This window comes from Castor canadensis, chromosome 10 (genome assembly GCF_047511655.1).
Source record: "Castor canadensis chromosome 10, mCasCan1.hap1v2, whole genome shotgun sequence".
Lineage (NCBI taxonomy): Eukaryota > Metazoa > Chordata > Mammalia > Rodentia > Castoridae > Castor > Castor canadensis.
The window spans coordinates 133,415,702-133,442,461 of NC_133395.1; the positions used below are offsets into that span (position 1 = coordinate 133,415,702).

General features: G+C 35.1%; 1 long non-coding RNA gene across 1 annotated transcript; it reads right to left on the minus strand.

Annotated features, from left to right (window-relative positions):
* Nucleotides 1-1,026: 1,026 nt before the first annotated feature.
* On the minus strand, nt 1,027-21,575 carry LOC141411348 (uncharacterized). Its single transcript, XR_012436110.1, has 3 exons — nt 21,498-21,575; nt 5,798-5,933; nt 1,027-1,105 (listed from the first exon to the last, which is right to left on the minus strand). It is a non-coding gene; the product is annotated as an uncharacterized lncRNA (long non-coding RNA).
* Nucleotides 21,576-26,760: the final 5,185 nt, after the last annotated feature.

Genomic DNA, 26,760 nt, shown 5'->3' on the forward strand with positions numbered 1-26,760 from the left:
CTCTGTAGTTTCTCTCTCAGGGTTCTGGAAACTGCCTCCTCCTTTTTTCCTTTTACCCAAGAGTTGTTTGTTAGATTGCTTGCAGTTATCCCTCTCCTTCTAGTCTTTTTGGAACATGACTTTGTCCTCCAATATAGAGGTAGAATATATTTTCCATACCATTAATCTGAGCAGGAGTTATCTCTTGTTGTCCATGAGAATATGGTGAATGTGACATTTTTAATGTAAGCTCCAAAACTTTGACCTGAAGAGGGCCTTCAGCTTCTTCCCTGCCCTTTTTCTGAGAAATATTCTTTAATGTTCCAGGATGGAATCTCTATAACACATATCAGAACTACAGTTTATATGCTCTAATAGATCCACTTTATATTTCTTCAAAATACTTCTTTCTTTCATAAGTAAATGTTAAACTATATACTTAAACACAAGGTGTTATGTCATATATCTCACTTCAAATTGCTTTGACAACAATTTATGATTGGAGGAGTAGGATATAGTTATACCATGCAGGTCATTTCCCAATACCCTGCTTAGGACAGGGTACCGATGAAGGCAGTGGGCTACAGGTAGTTTTAGGCAGTAGATGGTCTGTGGTTAAATAAAATGAATGGATAAAAACAAAAGCAAGAAAATTTAAAACTACAAGTATAGAGTTTTACGCTACTCAACAGCTTTTCATTTTGGGATATAAGAAACCACAGAAAGAATTACAGCATTTTCAACCCTCTTGGTAATTTGTTCTCTGTTACATATGTCAGGGGAGAACAAGCTTAAAAAATGGAAAGCTAGCACCTTTGATGAGTAGGAGACATATAATTCTTTCTCACTAGAAAATGAAGAACTAAGGCAAAGGTGTTTAATGTGAAGCTTACGTCAAAGCCTGAACAATACATAATTCAGTGTTTACTGTATTTAAAATGCTACTCTTTTCCTCTTAGATCCCTGAAAACTCCATGTCAGGAACCTGGCTAGACTCTTGAGGATGTATAACCACAAGGAGACATTGGCCCAGCCAATGAGAACCTACCTCTAGGCAAGTGAATGAGGCCATCTGGGACCCACAACTCCTTCCAATCTGCTAGTTCATCTCACTTACATGTGTAACCTGAGGCAAGAGCAACAGAAGGACATTCCATTTGATGTCAGACTAAATAGCTCACCCACATAATTGTGAACAAATAAATAGTTGCTTTTTTTTAAATATTAAGTTTTGGAGTATGTTTATTATGCAGCAGGTAACTGATAGAGTAGCTAGACTGACTCATGTTTCTATGAATAATCTTTTTGTGTACAAAGTTTCCTCACATTGCCTGTATGGGGATATATTCTCTAGATCCATGCTGAAAACCCTCCCATTAAAGACTAGTAAATAATCAAACATCTCTTTGGAAGAAGATTAGCTTTGGCTCTGTCTCTCTGTATTCATGAATCAAAAGAAGTTTTTCTCTAGAAAATCCTAATTACAATAATTATATATAATGTTACTTGGTATCAATTGTATTGCTTGTATTTTTTCTAATATCCTTAATTGCAAACATGAACTTGAGTATTATGATAGCCCCATTTTAATGATGAGAAATAAATTGAAAAAGGTAAAATAAGTGACCAGGTGTGCTACTTGCTAATATAAGGGTCAGAATTCAAACCTAGATCTTCAGTGTACTCTAGCATTTACATTCTTCCCACATCATCAATCCATCTGAGAAATGAAAAGTCTAGTTCTAACAGCTACCCAACAATAGACCCTTAGGACCAAGTCTATCAACTTGGGAATTTCAGGATTTTCATTCCACAAAAACTTTTCAGAAGTCATAATTTCTTTTTCTGAGAACAAAGTATTAGGGTCACAATAGTAAAAAGATATTTTGACACCATCAAATGACTATCACTTATCTGGCCATTACTATTAGAGATTTCAAGTCACTGCTACTGCTGGATAATGGCCCGTTGCCTAACGTTTGCACAGTTCCCCAGTAAATCTGCTTGGGAAATCCATCTTGTAGAGCCCTGGGAGTAAAAATAGATGTGCACAAGAGAGAAAAGTAGTCTGTGGTCCTTGTTTGCTTTGCTTTATGTACTTAACATTTAGCTCCCTGGAAAGAGCTACCAGAGGTAGAGGTAGAGAATTTATGTACACATTCGTCCCTGAGGGAATATACCACCCAAAGTGACTCACAGATTCCTGAGGCATGGCAGGAACAATACAAGCCAAAGGATCTGTGCTGAAGAAGCAGGCACTAGAGAAGAGATGAAAGTATATTTTTGTGTGAGAGCCTGGGATGCATTGTGAAAGCTTTTTAATAGAGGATAGAATGATAGCAGCAGCTTCTTTATTTTAGGAGAAGCAGCATACAATATGAACACTTGGATGGATGTGGGTTTAGCCACTAGCTATGATGTCTCCTCATTGTGAGGCATGCCAGAAGTTAGACTCTCTAAGTCTTACCTTCTTTAATATGAAAAATATAACAATGGCACCTACCTCCTAAGTAATATACAAATTAAATGAGATAATATATTCATATAAAGAGCTTGTACAATTTATTAGGATATGTGGTGTATACTAACAGTAAAATAAATTACTTTTAAATGGCTGATATGCCTACTACAGGGGCTTCCTTACAGACATTGTCTTATTTATTATATTCTCAACATTATAAGGTAACTATATCACCCATTTTTGTAATTTTGAAAATGGAAGCATGTTAGCTACCCAAGGCCTTGCTGACAGTACATGTCAAAGTCAGGACTTTATCTGGACACCCGGTGACCCTACAAAATCTAAAATTTTCCTCTGGGTATAGTTACTCTGAATTGTCCTTCTTCATCTAGGGTGGTATGAGAAAGAGTGTGAGTGTGTGTGAGAGAGAGAGAGACAGAAACAGAGAGAGAGAGAGAGAGAGAGAGAGAGAGAAAATGGGTTGTGTGTGTGTTTCTGTGTCCAGTTCCTTTCCACAGGAAAAGTAAAATCAGCATGCTAAGCTGGGATGCGTGTTCACCTGTGCTGCGGAGATGCATGTGTCAAAATCCAAGACCATTCTCTCACCTTCAGTGACCCCTGCACAACATAATAAGGCAGCTGCTGTAGGAACCTGTTCTGCTCATAGCACCACCATAGAGGGGAGATAACTGGGCTATGTAGGATACAAGCCCATGACCCTGGCCTCATTAACAACATGTTTAATCATCACAGCCAAGCAACCACAGGTGTCTGTGCCCAGTGCAAATGTTCTGCATCTCATTTCCTGAAAACGTCAATGTTTATGAATATAAATATTAGTTATAATCCTGGGATGATTGTACAGGTACTAATGGAATGGTTTTATGGTATTGATTTTCAATAGCTCATTTGCTGTAATCAGCTTAACTTCATCTGCTAGAAGGGAAACTCCTCATTCCAGTCTGAAACACAGTATAAGAAAATGATTTTAGCCCAGGCTGCCACCACTTTGAGCCCTTTATGGGAGTATACTGGGTATAAATCTTAAATAAATAAATCAACTTTAGTGTCTCCTAGATTTTCATGATCTTGCAAGATTGATTTTCTTTCCTTTAATCTATTTCTAATAAAAGGGATATTTTCCTCTGAGACATGGCCCATCATCTTTTTCATTTGCATTATTCTCATAGACACTTTCTTTCCTGTTTCAAGAAAGGCAAAGCTTCTCAGGGGAAGGTAGCTTCAGCAAAGAGTTAGATCTGCGGGCAACAGATGTATTCCAGAGAGAGAAAAGAGTTTTTGAGGTGGTTAAGAAAAACAATGAACAAAAACACCTTTTCCCCTTCTTGAGATGTTACTATGAACTATGATACCAAGGTTTTCTCTCTTATTCTGAGGATATTAGTCTGAAGAATTAGAAAGCCTTTTCACTATGAGAAGAAAAATGAGCAAGAAGTAGGAAAGGTAACCTAGTTTATCAATACATAGAATTAATGATAAAGGGCATTTTTCAGAATGCAATATGCACTTTACTAAAAGTTGTATGCTTATTACAGCACTGAGTCATTCTAAGACCCTGAGATTGGGGTTATTACCATATCATTTTCTTACAGAGGTTAACAGAGTTAGAAAAATATCCCCAATGTCATGCAGCTAGAGTGAAGGGTACAGGACTTGAAGGACACTGTGCTCCAGAGCTCATAGCCTAACCATTGAGCTTCAATGCTTATGAGGAGGGATAGGAGAACACAGACTTTGGAGTTAATTTTTGTTTTACATCTTGTACCTGGCCTTTGGGGCAAAGCACTTTCCAACTGTGAGCCTGAGTTCCTCTGGTTTAAAATAGAGATAGTACCTATATCTCATACTATTGAGACATTGCAAGTAAAACCCTAAATATACTGCCCAGTCCATGGTGTAAACTCAAGGGATGATAACCAATGTTTCTTTTATTTTGTTACTGATCTGTGACTCTAGGGTAGTTATTAAATTGGTTGAGTGCTGAGGACTTACTATTTAAAATGAACACTTATATTTTCTTTTGTATTTAATCTTGCTGGTGGTTCTAAGGTTCAAAAGAAATAAGTGGAAATCTTACAAAATATACAAAAGTGTGAAGGTATTTAAAGCCAAAAGACTGATTTCTACTAAGCAAACATTTCTCTTTAGCAAGTTCTAGATTAAATGGGTTGAGAAACACATCACTTTTAGTGAGGGACAAATATGCAGAGTGTCGTCAATGCTGCCTTTTCAGGTAACCTGCACTGATAAATTAAAACTAAATCTCTTAAGACTACTCAGTTATTTCTCTTTTCATCTTAGCATGGAAGACGTGGTGTGTGTGTTTAGTAGACATACAAAATAATAAATATAATAATAATGGCATGATTGTAATAGGAAGAATGTTTGGAGAAGAAAACCAGTAAGGAGGAGGTAGGCAGAAAGGAAAGAAAGAGTGATGGGGGTGAATTCTATCATACATATATGAAAATAGCATAAAAAACCCAACTAAAAATTGTTTAAAATGACGAGAAAGGAGAAGGAGGGTTTAAGAAGGAGTGAATTTGGTCGAAGTATATTACATGCATGTATGTAAATATCACAATGAAACCACATTGTACAATTAATTTATGCTAATAAAAAATTTTAAAGAGACACACACTCAGTGAAAATTTCCCAGATTGGTAGGGGTGTCTAGAATGAGGATTCAAACATGTATTTATCAAATACATCACATTTATGGAATAATTATTATGGCTGAGCATAGATATTTCTAAAAATAAATATTGTTTCCCCTCAACACACTGGTGTTATCTCCATTTTACAGACACAGAAATGGGCTCGAAACATGTAATTCTTTCAAGCTTTTCAAGAGTAAGTGGGAGAATCAAGAGTCAAATCTAAATTCATTGACCACAGAGGTTTATGTTTGTCTGCTTTTTCACCACTTCAACAAAATACCTGAGCCAGGTTAATTTTATTTAGTTCACAGTTCTAGAAGTTCAGATTCAGAGCATTGGCATCAGCTTGCTTCTGTGAGGGCCTCACAATGCATGGTGACACCAGGATAAGAGGGCACATGGAAGGAAGAGACCATATTGCAAAACAGAAAACCAGAGAGAGCAGTTCAAAGGTCAGGCTCACTCTTATAGCAACTTGCTCTCTTGAGAACTGAGGGGCACTATGAGCACTACCTAATTCCTTCTGAGTGTAGCACCACAAGAACCAAGGACTTTTCCCTAGGATCCTTGTCTTGAAGGCTCCACATCGTCTTCCAACACTGCCACTCTGGGGAAAAAGGTTCCAACACATGAACTCTTGGGAGATAAGCCAAATCCAAATCTGAAGGGTGTTTACCTGTGTTGCCCAGTGAGAATCACAGGAGGATGGCCACTGAGAGGACTGGTGGAGGTGCTAGCATCCTGTTGAGCAGTTGAAGGGCTTAGAAGCCAGGCAGGTGAGGTTGTAGGAGTGACTGGGTCCATAAGCAGGACTGTGAAAACATGAGTGTAAAATAATTTCAAGGTAGTATCAATTCTCCTTTCCGAAAATGTCTACTAGAAGAGTGAGAGTGAGATTAAAAAAAATTCAAATGTTGATTCATGATCATGGGCATAGTGGTTAGAGTTTAAAGTAGCCACACATAAAATATTGTAACTTTAGGATTTTGTGTTTTATGGTGTCTTTCGGGTAACACTGATATCATCTGTGTGATGCATTCACTCCAATTAAAGAAGTGTATATTTAAATACATTACTTGTACTTCAGAATTATTGGTAATTCAGAGATAAAACACAATGTAAAGATGATCATTGTGGCCCTGGAAACATGAACATGGGCTCTCAGAGGAGGAAGCATTTCACTCAGAACTTGAAAAGGCTGCTGTGAGAGTTTGGCAGACAAAGAAGATGCTGAATCAATCCCACTCCTGGGGATGTACCCAAAGGAATGCGACACAGGTTACTCCAAAGGCACTTGCCTACCCATGTTTATTGCAGTGCTATTCACAATAGCCAAGTTATGGAAACAGCCAAGATGCCCCACTACCGACGAATGGATCAAGAAAATGTGGTATTTATGAACAATGGAATTTTACTCAGCCATGAAGAAGAATGAAATCTTATCACTTGCAAGTAAATGCATGGAACTGGAGAACATCATTCTGAACAAGGTTAGCCAGGCTCAGATATGCATCAATTAACATAATTATACTTACTTTAAAACTATGCAGAACTTTATAAATTAAACAGGCAGTATGAAAATACATTGATAAAACACTGTATTTGGAGTAACCTTAATTTTTAGAGTGTTTTCATTTATATAAACTCATGTGATTCATACAATCTGTGACTAGAAGATACTATGGTTTTGCGAGGTAATTGAGAAGCTATTTAAATGACTTAATTATCCAACAAATAACTAACAAAGCTGAGAATCCAGGACCCTTAAATCCTGATTTTCTGCCTCCTGCAGATTCAGGATAAGCAGCCTGTTTAGACTTTTAATACTAGGAACAAAGGCAGTGTCATACTTTTAGAAATAATAAGAAAGAAATAAGGCATTTGAAGTTTTTTTAATGTGAAGAAAAAGAATTTCTTATGGCATTGTATTGAGTATTTTTAAAAGCAAAGGGGTTAAAAGTCTTTATTTCAGAAGCATCCCATAATGATGCTCAGACTTGAGAGATGAATAAATTATTCATTATTCTCTTTCAGAGAAAATCAAAGTTCTGATTTTTAAATATTAGACATTTCACAGCAGTAGACATTTGTATCTAGTGTCCATTCTAATAATTCATCTAATTTATTTGTGCCACTACGCTCAGAAATATAGACTCCTGATTGTTACAAAATAGGAAGCTTTCTTCATGTCCTAGAAATTTCCTGTTTTTATTGTTTTCTTCCAGATTTCTAATTCAATCATGTTTTTCCTAAATAACATGAATTGCATTGCATTTTATATAAAAAAATTTAACAAAGAGTTATGGACTGACAATAGGTACAATATTTTCTATTGATTTAAATTGCTTAACTTCCTTGATTGATAACTGCTTGTGAATTTAACACTAATGATAAAAGTAACATAATATTTATTGAGTACTATGTATCATGTCTTGTTATAAGCACTAATTTAAACATTAATGGTGATAATATAATCATCATGCTACTTTGTTACTGATATTTCTATATCTATACGAAGAAATAATACTAAGAAAGAGGCAGATGTTTAAAAGCAGGAAAATCTATGCACTTAATTGTAGACATATACATTCATATCCCAGTTCCACTATTTACTCTATTTAGCCTTCCAGAAATTTTATACTATAAATATAATAATATTTACTTTTTTTTAACTAAAAATGAGGTAATAGTCTCTAGTAAGAACACTGGTCAGAGACAACAATATAAGAAAATATAAATAACAATATGGCATAGCATATAGATTTAGGGGCCCAATGTTAGATTTATTTGCCAAGTATTTCAATTCACACAAAGATGCTTAGTTTATATAATCATGAAAATATAAATGAGGAATTCATTCTCTGCCTAATTAACAGGGTTGATGTTGTGAATCTAATGAAGTAATGCATGTGAAATGATTTGTATATTGCAAAGTTATACAAGTGTAGCTTTTATTTTTTTTTCTTTGGAACTTAAGATATGTGGAAACTATTTCCTATGACAAACTTTATATTCAGGAAAAAGTTGTACAAAAGAACCCATAAATATGCCCCATGTGTCTAAACATGAAAGGATGATTGTAATTTAAGACAAACAAAATAACATCAAGACGTAACAAGCTGGGGATGTGAGCGATGTTTGAGAACTGCAGAAAACACTTTAATACTTTGTTTTGTGTTCATTACCTAGATAGAAAAAAAAGGACTGCAGGAGAGATTTCTGTAGGACAGAAAGAAGAACTTGTATACTGTCAAGCTGATAAAACCCTGGCAATGATTATTGAATTAAGTTCTCGACAGAACCTCCCTGGAGAACTCCAAGATGATAACGGGCATATTCCTGTCCTGGACAACTTAGACATTTAACTGCTGGAGGGTAAATTGAAGACTTCCAACTGGACCAGATGCACTTTCCAGGTCCCTTCCAGCTCAGTCATTTTTGTACTATTAAATATATTGCACCTGACAACTTTTCAGTTCTTAAAAGGGACTCACTATATTTCTTAAAGTATAACTTTGGCTGGGCCTTAAAATCATTGCTATTGATTACATTTCAAACAATTTAAACACAAAACAGACATAATATTTGCAGCTGGATTTAACCTACCACTTGCATCTAGAATTACCAGCTATTTAAGAGGTGTCAGAAGGATCCTTGATCTGATAATTTGTTATACACAGCAATACTAGGATACAGCATCTGAAAAGATAGAATCCATGGTAGTCTTAGGATAATGATTTTCTTGGAGTATACTTTGTGTTCAATTTCCATGCCACACATAATTACGTTATAACATGGACTGTTATGTGTTTGCCGGGTTTTCTTACATGAATAACTAACTTGTCATCAAAGGAATGTGGCTTGGGTTTGACTTTTTCTGAATTTTACTCTATAATGAATTATGTTAGAGAGAAACTTCTGTGTCTCTGACAATGCTTCCTCTAAAAGACATCACAACATATGAATCAATGAACCAAAATGTTACAACCCTGAGAAGAAATTAACTCAAAGTTGTTCATCTTCATAATCCTTGTCTTAGATGGTTTCCATGGTGACTCACTGGCTAGCAGCATCTTTGTTATCACGTTTCTTATTGTTTAATGGCACATCTGTCTTAGGAATTTAAACTTTTAGAAGGAAAGTCCAAGCAGAGACTTTTCTCTAAATATTACATAGTAATGTTAAAAAGAAAGACAGAAAAATATAACTATAGGCTGTGCATAGGATGGAAAAAGGGGCTGAACAGCCACATTGTCCTGCAGTGGTCCAAATCATTGCATGGGGAGTGACTTGTATTGCATTGTGTTCTGAGAGCATAAATATGCTGTAATAGTTGAAAGGACATCTAATCATGCGTGAAACAGAACTCCTATGTACTTGGTAAATTCTGCCTCCCTGTTGGTGCCATGATGTGTTTGTTCAAATGGTCAGTCAGTTACTTCTATCAGGTACTAACTCTCAAAAGATTATTTCAAAGTTGATATGGGAAAGAAGCTTCAATTTGGAGAAGGCTTTTTAAAAAAATAAATGAAAGTAAATGGTTGGTAAAGAGCTCCTACTTAAATATTGGTTTCCATGTCTAAAGTTCAGGTAGCATCTCAGAATATAATGACTTAGCCTGCTGAATTTCATCACAGTGCCAATTACCATTGGCCTTACTTCAAATTTGTGTTCCAAAAATGAGAAAATAAGTAGCTGAGATGATAGCCAGAAAAGTTGGACATAATGTAGTATCAGGGGTGAAGTTTACGACAAATGTTCAAAACCAAAGCTATAATTCCAAAGCTCCTATTAATGAGATGCCTGGTTACATGTGGGAGGCAGTTGGAAGGAACCATGGTAATCTGGGCTCTTTTGTCTTCCTTCTTCATCTAACAGTTGAGGAGACTAGAAGCTAGTGAGATAAGTAAATTCTTCAAGGTTACAAAAAATTGCTGCTTAAGTCTTAAACCAGTCTTACAATTGAGTATTTCACAATCCATGCAACTGGAAATAGGTGACGGGGTTAATTGATGTGTTTCATAAAATTGTGCCCTTAAAGTGCAATTGTTAAAAATTGACCACTGGTATTGACTAATAAGCCTTTCCCAGATCCTCTCCATGATGTCTGTTTCTTGTCCTAAGACTAGATGCTGGGAATAAGGGAAAGTAATCTTGAAAATCACCCCCTCTTTTGCTGAGTTAGATATAAAACATGTGAAAGGCAACAACCCACTGTGTTTAAAAGAACCATTTTTATCCCATTGCCTTCAATGCTACCTCTGAAGTCATTTGCAAAGAAGAATTTGCCAATTATCTCTCATGTCCAGGAAGGGCCCTGTAAAGAGAAGGGAATGAACAAAGAAACTGTCGCTTCCTCTTCAGGAAGTTTTGGCTCCAGCTGATAGAGAAAGGAGTCCTCCCATGAAAAGACAGCACTGCATACTATTCTCATGTGATAAACACATGGGAGAAGACAATAAATTTGATAAGACTCATTCTTAGAAGATAAGAATAGAAAGAAAGAAATTTCATCAAGGATAAGGAGAGACTGTGTGGGAGAGAATGAGTAACATTTCACCCTGGAAGTTAAGATGCATTTGCAAGGAAGTAAGGACAGTATAGAATATTCTTAGGTCTGCTCTGGGGCTCCCCCTCCCCTATAGGATTTTAGGAGAATTAATTCAGACAGTCCTATCAGGCATTTAGTATCTTATCTGTAATGTTAATGACATTTTATAAATGTCATTTTTATTATTTAATGATTTATACAGAATAGGGAGGCAAAAATATTGTAGACAGAATCTAAAATTTTTCATTCTTAACCTAGTAGCTAACTGAGTAAAATGAGAAAATCATTTAATATTTTAGGAGTTAATTTATCATTGATCAAATGAGAATTTTAGCTTGGGATTCATTTTCACTCATATCATTTATGATCCTGTGACAGCAAACAAATGCTTTGTTCATCTGTGTTTGCCCACAGCATATATTTCATCTGACCTACAGGGAATTTTCTCTGAATCATGGACTGAGAACCAGGAAAGTCCATGATGGATATCACACATGAACCATTCCATTCAAACATCAGGATGCTCTTTCTTAATTTCACCACCTCCATTTTTTATTAGCAAGATCTTTTTTATTCACTGAAAATGGATCATTAATTTGCATTTCTTATGAAATCTTGTAGTGCAAATTAGTTAAGAAAATAAATATCTCTACATCATTTCTTGGTGGAAATTTTAATTTATAAGACCAGAGAGAAAGAACTAAGAAAAAGAGCTAAAATTCCAAACAATAAAATACTTAACATCCATTCATGTTATGAAAATATTAAGTATCTGAAATAATGTGTGAGATTCCCCTCAGAAGTAAGGTTTTAAATTATCAAGACATTTTTTGTTTTCTCTGTTTTTGTTTTCTTGAGCAGGTATCTTTTTCCTTTTCTTGTATCTTATACTGTGAATTAAAATATTAGTATTTGATGTCATTGCATGAATGAAGATTGTTGTTTCAGCCATGGCTAGAACATGACTGGAGGATTAACTCCAGTAACTTGAGCCATTGAAATATTTTTAGGTCCCTTTGAGGTTTTTAAAAACATAGGTTAAAAGGAACCCAAATACTTGAGGTAGATAGCTGTTATTGGTATATGTCCTTCAGAGTCCCCAAAATGTCTCATCAAAAACTGTATTTGGAAAACACCATGACTTAGTTAGCCTGTAGTGTAGATTTAAGGAAACAAATTCTCTCCTAACAACTGAATTTCAATCCTCTTTCCAGATCCCAAAGTCATAAAAGCTAAACCTTGTAAAATAATTTCAGTCTACTTTGTGATTAGAACAGAAATCTGTCTTACATATCTAATCTCTCTGTTACATTTTCATTCACTTCCCTTCTCTTTGTGATTATAATTCATTTTCTTTGGGCACTTGCAATGCCTATTGTAGTATATTCTTTTTGGGAATGACAGTCCCAATCATTTGTCTCTCCATCCTCACTTCTGGCTAAACATGGGTGATTACAGTTGTTACTCCTGAGAGTTGAGACTTGAGCAAAGTGACTCAGAATTAAAAACATGAGTGTAAGGATATTTTAGTTTGGAAATGGCCCATAACTTTCTGTAGCACTCCCACCTTCTAAGCTGCTTTGGTTCCTGTCCTTCTTGTGTCTTGATTGCTTCTCTCTCTGGTATCTTCTTTTCTAATCCCAGATGACTACATTTTCTAGTCATTCTATCAAATTTTTTAAGAAAACACAATGCAACTATAAATTTATTCAGACAACACAGGAAAAGTGAAAATTTCTTACTAATTTTTGTAAGCTCATCATGCCAGATAATAAATATATGTATATGAGTAACATACTTTTTATATATAGCAATAGTTTTATATTAAACATATTTCATATGGTTTCATAGAATATAAAATAGTACATTTTTATAAACACATAAATATTACATATATGCCATAATAAAATATATTATAGAAAATTAAAGTACAAAATTCAAAGCTAATGTCTTATGAATAGACAGAAAAATCTTTTAAAATTATATGCATATTGAATCTACATGTTGTGTATATTGACTAATACATTATAACCAGCTGAAGAATGCAAGATTGGAATAATATATTTAAATCACTCTATTAACAGACATGAAAATTATATAATTTTGGTAAATTCTGAAAAGGCATTTGACAAAAACAAAGCTCCTAGTCAAGCTAAATGAAAACATTCAGCAAACAAACAAACAAAAAAGAACAACTCTAAGATGTAGTGTGTCTCCAAATATCCTAAAGATAACATCATTTCTACAGTGAAAAAACAAATTATTTCCCCCCAAAACAAAAAAGATGTTTTCTTACACAACTTCTACTCAACATTGTCCTGAGGTCCTTGTTAACATAATAGAAAAGAAAAACTTACAAAGCATAAATAGCTGAAAAAAGATAACATAATTTTGTACATTTACACACCTAAAATATTTACAAAGAAATTAACAGAACCAAGAAGTGAATTTAACAGGGACCCAGAACATCACTGGAATACTCTCTCTCTCTCTCTCTCTCTCTCTCTCTCTCACACACACACACACACACACACACACATACACACACACAATCAGTAAACAACTGAAAAATAAAATTTTTTAAATACCATTTACAATAACATCAGAAAAGAACTGGGGCCAGTGGCTCACGTCTGTAATTCTGTATTTGGGAGGCTGAAACTGGGAAGATTGCAATTCAAAGCCACATGGTGCTTTGAGTAGTTCAAGAGACCCCCATCTCCAAAACAATCAGATCAAAACTGAACTGGCAGTGTGATGCCTGCTTTGCACAAAGCCCTAAATTCAAATCCCTATCCCTACAAAAAACAAAAGAGAAAAAGAAACAAAATAGTGGGAATAAGTGTCAGTATTAAGCTATTGATTCTCCTCACATTAATTACAGAACAAATGTGATCCAGTAAAACTCCCAAGGAACCTTTTCTTAAAATAGGACCAAACAAGATTTTTGTGCAAATTATATGAAAAACCAAAAGATATAGAATATCTCAGGGAATCTTTAAGTCTAACAAAGCTGAAAGATTTACTGTAGCTGTACCTCACTTTGAATCTCTGAGAATTAGCCAGGGTGATATTGATCTAAGGGGACACAGATTGCTAAAGACACATAATCCAAAGTACTGAGACAGACACTATATATGATAAATTTATCTGATATAAGTGTCAATACAAGTCTATGAATAAATGAAATGTCTTTACACTGGTTATTTTGAGGGGAACTTATTTTGGGGAAGAAACACTTGCATCTTACTTTATACCACCTAAAGAAATTAATTTTGGACCAATCATAGATTTATATATGAAATTTCAGCCTATAAAGCTTCTAGTAGAACAAATGGAAGAATATCTTCATAATTGTAAGAGAGGCAAAGATTATTTAAAGATGTCTTTAAAGACTAATGACATTAGACCAGAAACTCTGAACTTAGTACAGGAAAGAGGAGGGAATACTCTGGAAGTAATAGGTATAGGCAAGGACTTCCTCAATAGAACCCCAGCAGCACAGCAACTAAGAGAAAGGATGGACAAATGGGACTACATGAAATTAAAAAGATTCTGCACAACAAAAGAAATGGTCTCTAAACTGAAGAGACCACCCACAGAGTGGGAAAAAATATTTGCCAGCTATACATCAGACAAAGGTCTGATAACCAGAATATATAGGGAGCTTAAAAAACTAAACTCCCCCAAAATCAATGAACCAATAAAGAAATGGGCAACTGAGCTAAACAGAACTTTTTCAAAGGAAGAAATCCAAATAGCCAAAAAACACATGAAAAAAATGCTTTCCATCTCCAGTCATAAAGGGAATGCAAACCAAAATTACACTAAGATTCCACCTCACCCTTATTAGAATAGCTGTTATCAAAAACACCAGCAACAACAAATATTGGCAAGGATGTGGGGAAAAAGGAACCCTCATACACTGCTGGTGGGAATGTAAACCACTCTGGAAAACAATATGGAGGCTTCTTAAAAATCTAAACATAGATCTGCCATATGATCCAGCAATTCCACTTCTAGGGATATACCTAAAGGAATGCAATACAGGTTACTCCAGAGACACCTGCACACCCATGTTTATTGCAGCACTATTCACAATAGCCAAGTTATGGAAACAGCCAAGATACTCCACTACTGATGAATGGCTTAAGAAAATGTGGTACTTATACACAATGTAGTTTTACTCAGCCATGAAGAAGAATGAAATTTTGTCATCGGCAAATAAGTAGATGGAACTGGAGACCATCTTAAGCAAAGTTAGCCAGACTCAGAAGGCCAAAATCGTATGTTTTCCCTCATATGCATATTATAACCAATTGCTGTAATATTATTGGACGTGGGTCACACACTAAGGGGAGAACACATACAGGAGGAATAGGGAAAGATAGGAAACCCAAAACTTGAAAGTATTTGATGTACCCACTGTAGAGCAGCTACTGACAGAGGTTACTATGGGAAGGTGACCAGGAAGTAGTGAAGAGGTCTGGTAGAGATGAATCAATTCAGGTTGTAATACACTTGTGCATGGAAGCAATGCTAGGAATCTCTCTGTATAGCTATCCTTATCTCAAACTAGCAAAAACACTTTTCCTTTCTTATTATTGCTTATGTCTACTCTTCAACAAAACTGGAGATGAAGGAAGAACAGGTTCTGCCTGGAAGTGGGGGGTAGTGGGGAGAGATGGCCCAAATAATGTATGGACACATGAATAAATGAATAAATAAACCAAAAAAATTTTTTAAAAAAGAATATCTGCATTAGAGATCTGGAAATCAAACTTCACCAAAATGAGCCCTTTACTTACAAAAGTCAGAGTCAGGACTCCATAAATTATATATATTCATATGTAAATTATATATATTTATATTATTTAAAATAGACACCAGTTTTAATCAGAGCAATTCAATTTCCTACTTCACAGAAGATTACACAAAGCCAATGGACATTTCATATTATATTTCACATTATCTGTTATGTTGGAAATTCAAATTGAAACCACAATGATGCTTCACATCCACCAGAATGGTTACTGGCAAAATGTCTAACAATGGCAAATATGTAAGAGGACAAAGAAAACTGCACCTTTTAGATAAGGAAGGTGGATTGTAACAAGATACAACAATGTTATAAAATGTTCAACAATTTATAATATAAACAAGTTGCAATCCAACAATTCCACTTCAGGTGGTACCCAAGAAAATTGAAAACAAATCAATATAAGATTTTTACAAGGCTATTGAAAGAGGGTTATTCATAATAGCCTAAAACTTGAAACATTCAAAATTTCCATCAATATAATAGATAAATTGTATTTTTCTAAAAAGGAATATGGCTCAGAAATGAAAATGAACGTCTCTCTAAACCATGCATGTATTTAAACCCATTTAACGTGTTCATTTAAAAATCCTATGTTAAAAGTAGGCCAACACAAACTATTACTTATATTGAGTTTTCATATACATGAAATTCAAGAACAGAAAAAATTTACATTGACAGAATTATAGTTGTAGGTTGACTTTAGAGATAGCAGATTTGATGACAAAAAAGAATGAGAAAACTTTGTGTGATGATGTGGGTGTTCTACACCTTGATTTCAGTGATGGTAACAGACAAATTCAAAACTGAATGGATTATGAGTGTGGCTTAAGAGATAGAGTACCTACCTAGCAAGCACAAGATCCTGAGTTTAAAATCCAGTAGTGCCAATATAAAACAACACCATCCTCTCATAAAAAACCTCACTGAAGTGAGTTATTAGACAAAGAATTGCATTAGACAAAAAAGCAAAACACAAAGATACTATGACATACAAATACTTCCATTACTAGATTATTACAAAATTTTAGTAAATACAGTAAGCAATATGAAGGCACTTTCCTGATAAATGTCTTTATAAAGAAGTATTTAAAAAAATAGGTAAAAAGTTTACACTAGAAGAATTTAATAAACACCTGGTATTTCTAGATTTGCTTTTAAAGAGCTAACTTTTCTGGACTATGACATATTTGCAAGAGTTCTCACAGTAAGCTTTCAAAGAATAATGTTTTCCACTTTTGTGGAAACTAAAATTGAGTCCTTTAAAGATGATATTTTAGAGTTAAAATGTTTAGTGAATTTATAGACATCAATATCAGTTATTACAATCATGGTGATTATTAAAAACATACATTGAAAATAATTTTTCATATACTTCATGGAAAATACATTTTAGTAAATGGAGAAATTACATACCTTGAAAATGTAACATCAATTCCACTCATTAAATAATCAATATATAGCAGTAAGATTCCAACAATGACCATTTTCTTTCAATATTAATAAATATCAATAAGATGCAGTTTAATTTTTTTCTCTCAATATTCTGATAACTCAAGCAAAGAAAATTGTGGATAATTCATTTTGGAATTCCAAATTTATGCAATCTAAGTATCAAAAGAGCCATTTCTTTTTTGTGTGAAGATGAAATATATTTTCCTTCAACTTCTCATAATTTTCTAATTGTCCTATACTTTAAATGAAAAGACCTAGTACTTTTCCAATTTGATAAAGAATTGTATTAGAACAAACTCATGCACATGCAAATATATATTCTGATTGGTTAGCACCAACATAATAATGGAAATACTATTTTGAAATGGGAAATATCTGAACCTTCTTATATTTTCATATTAATTGCTCATTCTTTTACATATTCATGTAATAGCTTTTCTTTTTTAAAAGATCTGGAAATGTTCCTCTGAAATCTAAGGCCCTGGTATAGCTTTATGTGTCATTTTACTGTATATATCAGGATTTTTGCCTAAACATCAAAATAGAGCTCTCTTAAAGTATATTTCTATGAATATTATCATCACAGTAGAAATCCACAGAAGTATAGAAGAGTTGTCTTGCTATATATTTGATGGGTCTTTTTGCCCAGTGACCCCAGGAGAAGGGTATAAGAAAATTCAGAAGGTAACAGAGCTCCTTCTACCAAAGTTGTTACCAAAGTCAGATCAAAAAGAAGTAAGAGGTGGAACACTTCAGGGTGTCAATAAGCTTCCCTATTGGGTAAAATGGGAAGATTTTATTTAGTGTGGTAATTGTGCCATGTCATCTGTACCCATTTGTGAGTGTTTTGTTACTTCATTGGTGGGTGTGCTGATTTCCCTCTAACTTCACAGCTTTGGCCACTGCTGTCCAAAATCTGACAAGCACAAAAGGAAGCATTTAGCTGTTCTTCAGCACTGAAAATTTTTCTTCAGACTGAAAAGGGCAGCAGGGAATAACATTTGTCTTTCACTGGATTCTGAGCTATGGTAACGAAGGCTCCCTGGTTCCCATTGATCTATGCAACACAGAATAGCAAAATTGGGTACGGATTGCCAGCTGGGGCAATCAGCACCAAGATGTTGAGAGGGCTTCATTTCTTTCCACTTTAACTAGGCACAGATGCTTCCTGCTTTGCAACAGCATAAGGACAGGAAGGACTGTGTTAGAACACTAATGTAATCACCAACTTTTAGCACAATCCCTCTTCCATGGCAGGCATGCAATACAATGTTCAAAGGATTGCATACCATAGCCCATGATATAATTTTACAGATGTTAAAGCCCAGAGTTTGGAGCTAAAGAGTTGAGAGTATTGTCAACCTCTGGATTAAAATGAAATACGTTCGGTGTCTTTGCTCCCATTTCCTGCATGAGGGCAGGAAATGTTTCTCTCTCTTTTTCTACCCCCCCACCCCCTGTCTATACTTTATCCTGTTATACTAAAATAAATCCTTGCTAAAATTTTCAAAAAATATAAAATGAAATACGTTTGATATCTTTCCCAATGCCCTAAAGTAAAACCATGTCATATTTCGTTGCCATATAAGACCCTTTTCCCATTACTTTATAGCCTCCTAAATAACATCTGAGGTTTAGACACAATGATAACTCAAGTGTCAATCATCTCCTGTGGCTGAGACCTGTGCAGTCTTTTCACTCTCCCTAGCAGACCTTCCACTGGGGAACTCCTCAGCTTTCAGATCTCAGCTTCATTGCCTGTGTCTCTGATAAGACACAAAGCTCCCAACCTCAGTTGGCTTCCCTTTCTTAGTGCTCCCACTGGGCTCTGTGAGCCCCTATAATGCAGTGTATAGTGATCTTCAGTCTCAACCACCAGGTCATGTGTTTAAAAGTGCCAAGATGCTACCTTGTCTTTGTTACCACTGCTGTGTGTTCTCAGTAGGTAACTAGTGAAAGTAAGAATGAATGAGTGGATGGGTGTTGGCTTTATTAATGGAGAATTGGTGCAGCACATACTAGTCCTCCCCCATAAAAAATGTTTCTGAACATTAAGCAGACACTTATACCAGAAAGCATAGCATATGTATTTTTTTTTCATTAGGCAAATGTTATGGTTTGGATGTTAGGTGCTCCCCAAAGGCTATGGGCTAAAGGCTTGGTTAGCCACCTGTGGTGCTACTGGGAGGTAGGAAAACCTTTGGCAGGTGAGGCCTAGTTAAAGGAAATTACATCATCAGGAGACAGCCCTTGAAGGAGATATTGGGATGCTGGCTCCTTCCTCTCTCTGCTTCTCAGCTGCCAAGAGTTGACCAGACCTTCTCCAGCACACATTCCAATTCTGCTTCACCACTGGCCTAAAAGAATGGAGTGAACCCATCATAAACTGAAACCTGTAAAACTGAGTCTAAACAAAACTTTCTTCCATGTAAGTTGATTATCTCAGATATTTTGTCACAACAGAAAGATTGCTAATATAGCAGGGAATCCCTATTCTCAAAGTCAGTATATTTCAGCTAGTAGCATATTTGGGATGTTGTTGTAAATAGTTTTTAAAAACAACTTTGATGCATGTATTGACCATTAAATCCCACAACTGAGCCCTCTGGACAATGCTCAGTCATGCCAAGGGCCAAGTGTTAAGTGAATGCCCAAAAAGTAATACTGATTGGAATCCAAGTTGACAATATAAGTAACAACAGCAGGAAAGAAAAACAGTAGAGTCAGCTAAAAGGAAAAATTTACTGCTGGCACATTTCTGGTCACCATCACCTTCTCCTTCCTTACCCATGTCGCAATGGAGTTGGAGAGTGAACAGGTGCATAAATTAAAATAGGCAATAACAGCTAACACTTCTTGAACAGCATCAGTAACCCTCCCAAGTTCAACATGTTCACTTCTGGCATATCCTTTTGAGTGCTTCAATACTTGGATGGCAAAGTTTTGCTGTGAGTTTTATAATAGAAGTCAATTAACAACCTTAAAGATCAAATTGATAGGAAAAGTTGTATTTTAAAATTAAATAAGCATACTGGAGGATGAGGGTAGGGTGCATGGCTAATACTGCTCAGCTTGTAGAAGCCACTTATGTATGATTTTTCTTTAATCACAGAAATTACAGAGATGAGCTCTTTCAAGGTATTTTAAATGTGCTAACATTTATGGATAAGGAATGAAGTTTTCTGGCACTTATCATTTTGCAGGGTGAACAATGAACCCTGAGAATGCAAATTTGTTGTTTTACTTCAATCTCTAGAATTCATAAAGTTAAGAAATTCTTGTAATGCACAGTAAACATCTATTTTAAGCAAATTCTAAAGAAAATATTTAGTGAGTAGAGTTGAGGAGAAAATAGAAAAGTCATCAGGGTTGTGAACTATAAGATCATGTAAACTTGCAAGTATTAGAATATTGAAATAAGACTTGAACAGACTTAATTTTCAATCCAGAATCCCTGGGTATTAATAAATTCCATAGTGACATTGGGAGGTTTTTGTGTGAAACATTTCACTTTTGGAAAAATTGAAATTTCATGGAATCATGATCAAAACACACAGTTGTAACAGTCAAAATGTGAAGACAGAGGAATCACACATATTTAGAGAAACACCAAGGGAGAAGAAGGTAATTATTCTATGTCATCCTCCAAATTGTTTTTGGAAATTAATGGACTCATGAATTGTGAGGAGAAAGGATAGATGGAGTGTTGACCAGGATTTTTTCCCAGCTAACTAAATGTCTTTTTTCAATTTCTGTTTTGTAATCTTTAAAGTGGAAATAATGATAAATACTTTGTAGTCATCTTTTAGGGATTAAATAAAATAAATGTGCTTAACACAATAACTAAACTATCTTCATGTGTCAGCTGAGAGTACAAACTTATCTCCTTTACCAATTGTTCTTCTTGACTGTGCATTGAGATCATGGGGGAGAGTTAAAAAGAACCTGTACCTGAGGTCCACATGCAGAGGTTCCAATCTAATTTAGGTGTGGCTCGAATCTCAAAAAAAAAATGTTAGAAGTTCTTCAGGTGATTTTACTCAGCAGCAAAGGTCAAAAGCATTGCTGTACAGAGTAAATTTTTTCATTAATTAACTCAATTATTTTGATTACTCAAGGAACTCAGCTGCCTGACGTAATCTAAACATGGCAATTTGATCATCTCTCTTATGCTTATTTTTCTCCTTCTTGCCCTTTTAAAGAAACTGGAGAAAAGTAAACAAGGTTTGGTGACTTCAGCTTAGAACCTAAGGATGCTTGTCCTGCTCTACTAAGTAGCAAAAGAATTTTTTTAAAAACATCTTTAATAAGAGATGTTTGCCGAAACAATGAAATACAAAACACAACCAGTCTCTCTCTCACACACACAAACACATGTGTGCCTTTTCTGTCACAGCTGAGTCTTCCTGTACACTTGGGGCTACTCTTTGTATCTTTTGGTAATTATATGGAATAAGGAAACAGTACACATTTCTTAAAGAAAATGGCAATCATTCTTTCATTCATTCTCTCTCTCTTCTTGTTCTGTTTTGGTTTTTCTTTTATCCTTACCTGTTTTTTCTGTTATTGTTTGATTTGACTTCCATTCCAGTTTAGGAGAAAAGAATTTCCAAGTGAGGCCAATTAGAGTTGCCCAGGTAAAGCCAGGTCCCCAGAGACCAATCAGAATGCCTACCCATATGAGAAAGTAGGAGTGTGTCCTTTCTTTCTCCTTGTTAGAGTTTAGTTTCTGCCCTGAGGAATACCAGTTATTTATTTTCCATCAGAGAAAAGAATGAGCCCTCCACAGAGCTTAACTCTTTCCTTGTCGATAAGAAATAAAATACCTTTTGTTCTTCAACCTGTGTTTTTTCTCAACATGTCCTTGTGTAATTATATAGAACATCTCATCCATTCAGATTTTGCTGATTGGGAACTAAAATAAGCTTCTAAGAATTAAAGCAAAACTAATAATTAGTTGGAAATACAGTTGAAGAGATTTACTAGATATCTACTTTAAGCAGGAGATTGTATTTATAGTTCTCTGATTGTATACTAGGGAAATTAGTGTTTTCCAAGATATGAACAAGGAATTTCGTGGTCAAGTTCATTTACAAAAATCTGATAATAGATAACTATTTCCAAAATAACTATGTGAGCCTTGTGACTCTTGGCTATAGCTCCCAAATTTTCTACATCAGCATCACCTGTAGCTACTTGTCACAAGTCACAACCAGGTTCTACCCACATTACAGAATCAACATGGTCACTTTAACAAAATCCTCAATTGATTCTCATGTAATTTAACATTTAATAAGCCCTACCCAGGACAATTCCAATTCATGTTTTCATATTGCCAACATAAAATTTAAGTTGAATTCATAATTTAGAAATTTTTTTTAGTTAGTTCAATCCATTGTCAATATACAGGAGGACGATAGTGTGGGTGCTAGGATATTGTCAACTAAAACATGAATTTTACTTGCATGGGTAGTAAGGAACCTTTGATTATGTGTTTTTGTCTGAGCTGGTGGCCTCTGCAGATATGGGATGTGTGTTTTAGCTGACAGTGAGTGATCAGTGTTTCCTGGCTCCAAACACTTAAGATAGCATCATAAAGGGGCTACTACGTCTTCCTCCAGCCTCCACAATAGTACTGTCTCCTTGCCCTTCTCTTGCCATTTCTAGGAAATGACCCAAAGTAATCACTGAATTAAAATTACTTGAATGAGATACTCTTTCCATACTTTCCAAAGGCCACAAAAACTTAGGCTATGTTGAGTGTTACTGCAAAGCACAGGGCATCTTTTCACATCTTCATGGTCTGTATTACTCTACTGCTTTTCTTGCCTTTGGAAATCTCTAGGTGAAGGCAGGCACCAACTCTATTCCCATGTGTTTGCACCCATGTGTTCAGGGACCCAATTCAAACTTCACTAAGAACTTGTTCTTAGCGATTTGCTCCAGCAAAAGCAAGCCTGGGTTCTCATCCTTGCATTGAGCCAGTAGGGAAACAAGATGTCATTGTTCCTTGTGGAAAGATGGAGAATAAGATGTTCCTTTTTGAAAGAATGTTCTCTTAGACCCATATATTATCACATAAATCCAGTATAAAGTGTGTTTTTCAACCAACTATGTTCTGAGAAATCAATAAATCATAACTTTATGTTTTGTATGAATAAATCCAGAAGAATTTTAGTCTATTTTTATTATTTTGCCTTATAAAGGTACAAAAAAGTTATGTATTACAGAAAGAGAAAGTAGAATTTAGAGTGCTTCCTTCAATTTTCTTCCTTGAAAATCGTATATCTTGGATTTCTTTTGAAGTGGACATTTGGCATTTAAGCTTCAGATATTTTTAAATTTATGTTCCTTCAGCATTAAAGCACTGTGCTATATTTTTGAATAAATACACGCTTCTTGGGATTAAATTACTTATAATGAATGTGCAGCAAGTTGATCTTAGACTTTAGGTTTGCTGTTTAAGGTCAGACTGTCTCAATTATGTTTTAAATGCAGATTTCATTTTCAGCAAACATTTTATAATGTGTCTGTTTCCTATTCGTGCTTACCAGTTTTGAAAGAATTTAGATTAGGTTCATCAGAATATACAAAATAATGACTACCTTCTGGCTCCCTCTCAAAAATTTCCAATGTTCAAACCTAAAACATAACATTTCTCTTAGAATTTCTAATTTGTTTTAAAAGGAGAAGGCAAGACATGTTTATTTATGGTGTATTCATTCCAAAGAGCATTTTTAAGGATGCCCTTGCTGTAAGATGGCAAGATCTGAGATGTAAAGAGTTTGAAATCTCACAAGAATGCATTTTTAAAGCCAGCAATGAAAGAACTTTCTATGTTTCAAGGTCATTTCACTGTGGGAGGAAATTGATAGAGTCTAATTAGAGTAGAAATGCTATAAAGTCTACTCAGTAGAAATGCACTTGGCTAGCAACGATAGCAGGAAGGAGTCAGGGAAGTATATAAAATTTTCTCTTATTGATTTACATTTTGTATGGCCCAATGAATTAAATGAATGCTAATATCACCTACTTTGTTTTATATCTGTTAAGAGATTAAAATTTGAACTTTAGGGCTTTCTCCTGCTCAGTTTTCATATGTGTATTGAAACAAATGCTGAATTGTAGATGTAATTCCTATGATCTGCCTTCACTTGACAAAATTCTAAAATGTTTACCCAGAAGTTGTTATGCAAAAGCACAGTTAGACCTCAGGACACCTAAGACTAGGGCCTTAAGAGGCTTACAATTAAAGTTAGACATAATTACGTATCAATATCCCCCTGTCCTTTACCTAGAAACAAAAATTGCTAATTAATTTTGTCAATTAAATATATTTGTACCTGCCTGCTAAAGGGGATGACATTATTCATGTGAGTCATATAGAAAAAGAGAAAGACATAAAATGATTATAATCTTAACATCTCTACAGAGTTTTTCTGTCACTAAATAATGAGAAGCAGAGCAAATTGATAGGACTTTTAGATGGTAAAAGTATCACGTATTTCCAAATCTATTCACATTAAACTATTCCTTTCTTGATCTTGGGAATTTTGCTAATAGACAACATTTGGGTCTTAGAAGAATATGGAGTTGAGTTCCCTTCTTTTACTTTGAGCTGATATCTCACCATCCATCTCATACCTCTCACTCTATTAATGACCCAGTTCTCTTCAATTAAGGACTATGAGCACATGATTAAAAGCGAGAGCACACAAGGGAGGGGTGAGGATAGGTAAGACACCTAAAAAACTAGCTAGCATTTGTTGCCCTTAATGCAGAGAAACTAAAGCAGATACCTTTAAACAACTGAGGCCAATAGGAAAAGGGGACCAGGAACTAGAGAAAAGGTTAGATTAAAAAGAATTAACCTAGAAGGTAACACCCATGCACAGGAAATCAATGTGAGTCAATGCCCTGTATAGCTATCCTTATCTCAACCAGCAAAAACCCTTGTTCCTTCCTATTATTGCTTATACTCTCTCTACAACAAAATTAGAGATAAGGGCAAAACAGTTTCTGCTGGGTATTGAGGGGGGAGCGGGAGGGGGTGGAGTGGGTGGTAAGGGAGGGGGTGGGGGCAGGGGGGAGAAATAAACCAAGCCTTGTATGCACATATGAATAATAAAAGAAAAATGAAAAAGAAAAAAAAAAAAGGAGCTAAAAAAAAAGAGAGAGAATTTAAAGGAGACTTTGAGGATCCTCTATTTGTGGTCCTAAAAGAAAAACCAATACAGCTATTTCTGTGAAAAACAAACATAACCCCGTACCTGTAGATAGTTTGGGGTCTGACCTAAACATGGAGTAAGTAATTCTCCATTCTTGTCTTTCCTGTAACAAAATTGCAACACATTCCTCATAAAGTGTCCTGATTATGCCTTTCCTAAAGAGTTGAATAATCAACCTCATTTATGATCAGTATAGTTTAACAGAGGAACCCTGGTTCTATGTAGGAAAACTCTAAATAACATTAAATCCAAATTCTCCTCATTTGAGTTCTATCAGATTTACTGCCCATCCATTAATCCCACTTGACTTCATAGTGAAGTTTTATCTTCTAATAGGTTTTATGAGATTTCTGTTGCATGCTGCCTTTTGCTGTGAGATGCATGCACAGGAGACAGATTTACTGTCCTTTCTACACACATCCCTGTTAATGTTGTTATAGACTGACTCCATGATCCTCCAATGTCAGGAAAGTGAGAAGTTTCATTCCAGAAAGTGAAACAGATTGCCTCAAAACCATATTCTGCTAACACTATTTCCCAGTTCACATGGACTTGAGCTGATACAGTATAAAAATGGTAGGAGACTCTTTTAAAATACAGTGTATTAGTTTAAAGTAAGGGCTAAGAAGAAAGATTACCTGGATTCTCTAATGATTACTTGCTGTGTGATCTTGGGCAAGTTATTTGACAATTCAGTTACTGTGTTTAAAATAGGGAAAGTAATAACATCAGTGCCTTAAGTCATTGTGAGAATTATGAAAACTTTTGCATGCTTCACAGTTTAAATAGAGCCTGTGCACATTGAGGAGCCAATAAAGCCAGTAAATGTTTACTGCTGCTATGTCATATCTGAAAGATACCATGCAAGAAAATCTCACCATTTTGCTAATAAGCAAACTGAGACTTGAGTGTTATGATCTTTGCCTTCAGATTTATTTTCTGCTCTTCTAAAGGATATTAAATAGCAGAGGTATTACTTGGCAGACCTGAGTTCAGTTTTCAGATCCACCTTACATGGTTGAATAGTCTTTGATACATTAATTAATATTGTTATGAGACTGAGAAAGGTGGAATAGTGTGTTCAAGGTTGCACAACTAGTAAATAGAGGAATTTGGATTCAACTCAAGCAGGTGAGACTCTAAAATCAGTATGTTGCAGGTTACTACAGTGTCAGAAAGTTTTATACAGTGTAACTGTATATATTATTTTTGGGGGAGGGTCTTTGTTTTTATTAAGATATAATATTTATACATCTTTATGAATACAGTATTATAATATGATACATTGTATGCAATGTATAACAATCAAATCAGTAAAAATAAGCATTTCCATCTTTTTTATGTGTTGGGAATTTCATGCTGTTCATTTTGAAATATATTGTTGATTCTTTCAGTTGATAGTTGGCCTCCTGTGCTATAGAATAATCAGTGCTAATTCCTCCTTTCCATGTTTTAGTACCCTTTATTAAGCTTTTCTCCATTCTCTTCTTCCCTGTCCATCCAAGTATCTTATGACCACTATTATTTCATTCTTCTGTAAGACTGATTTAGTTTCTCCGAGTGAGAATATGAGGTCTTTTTGTATC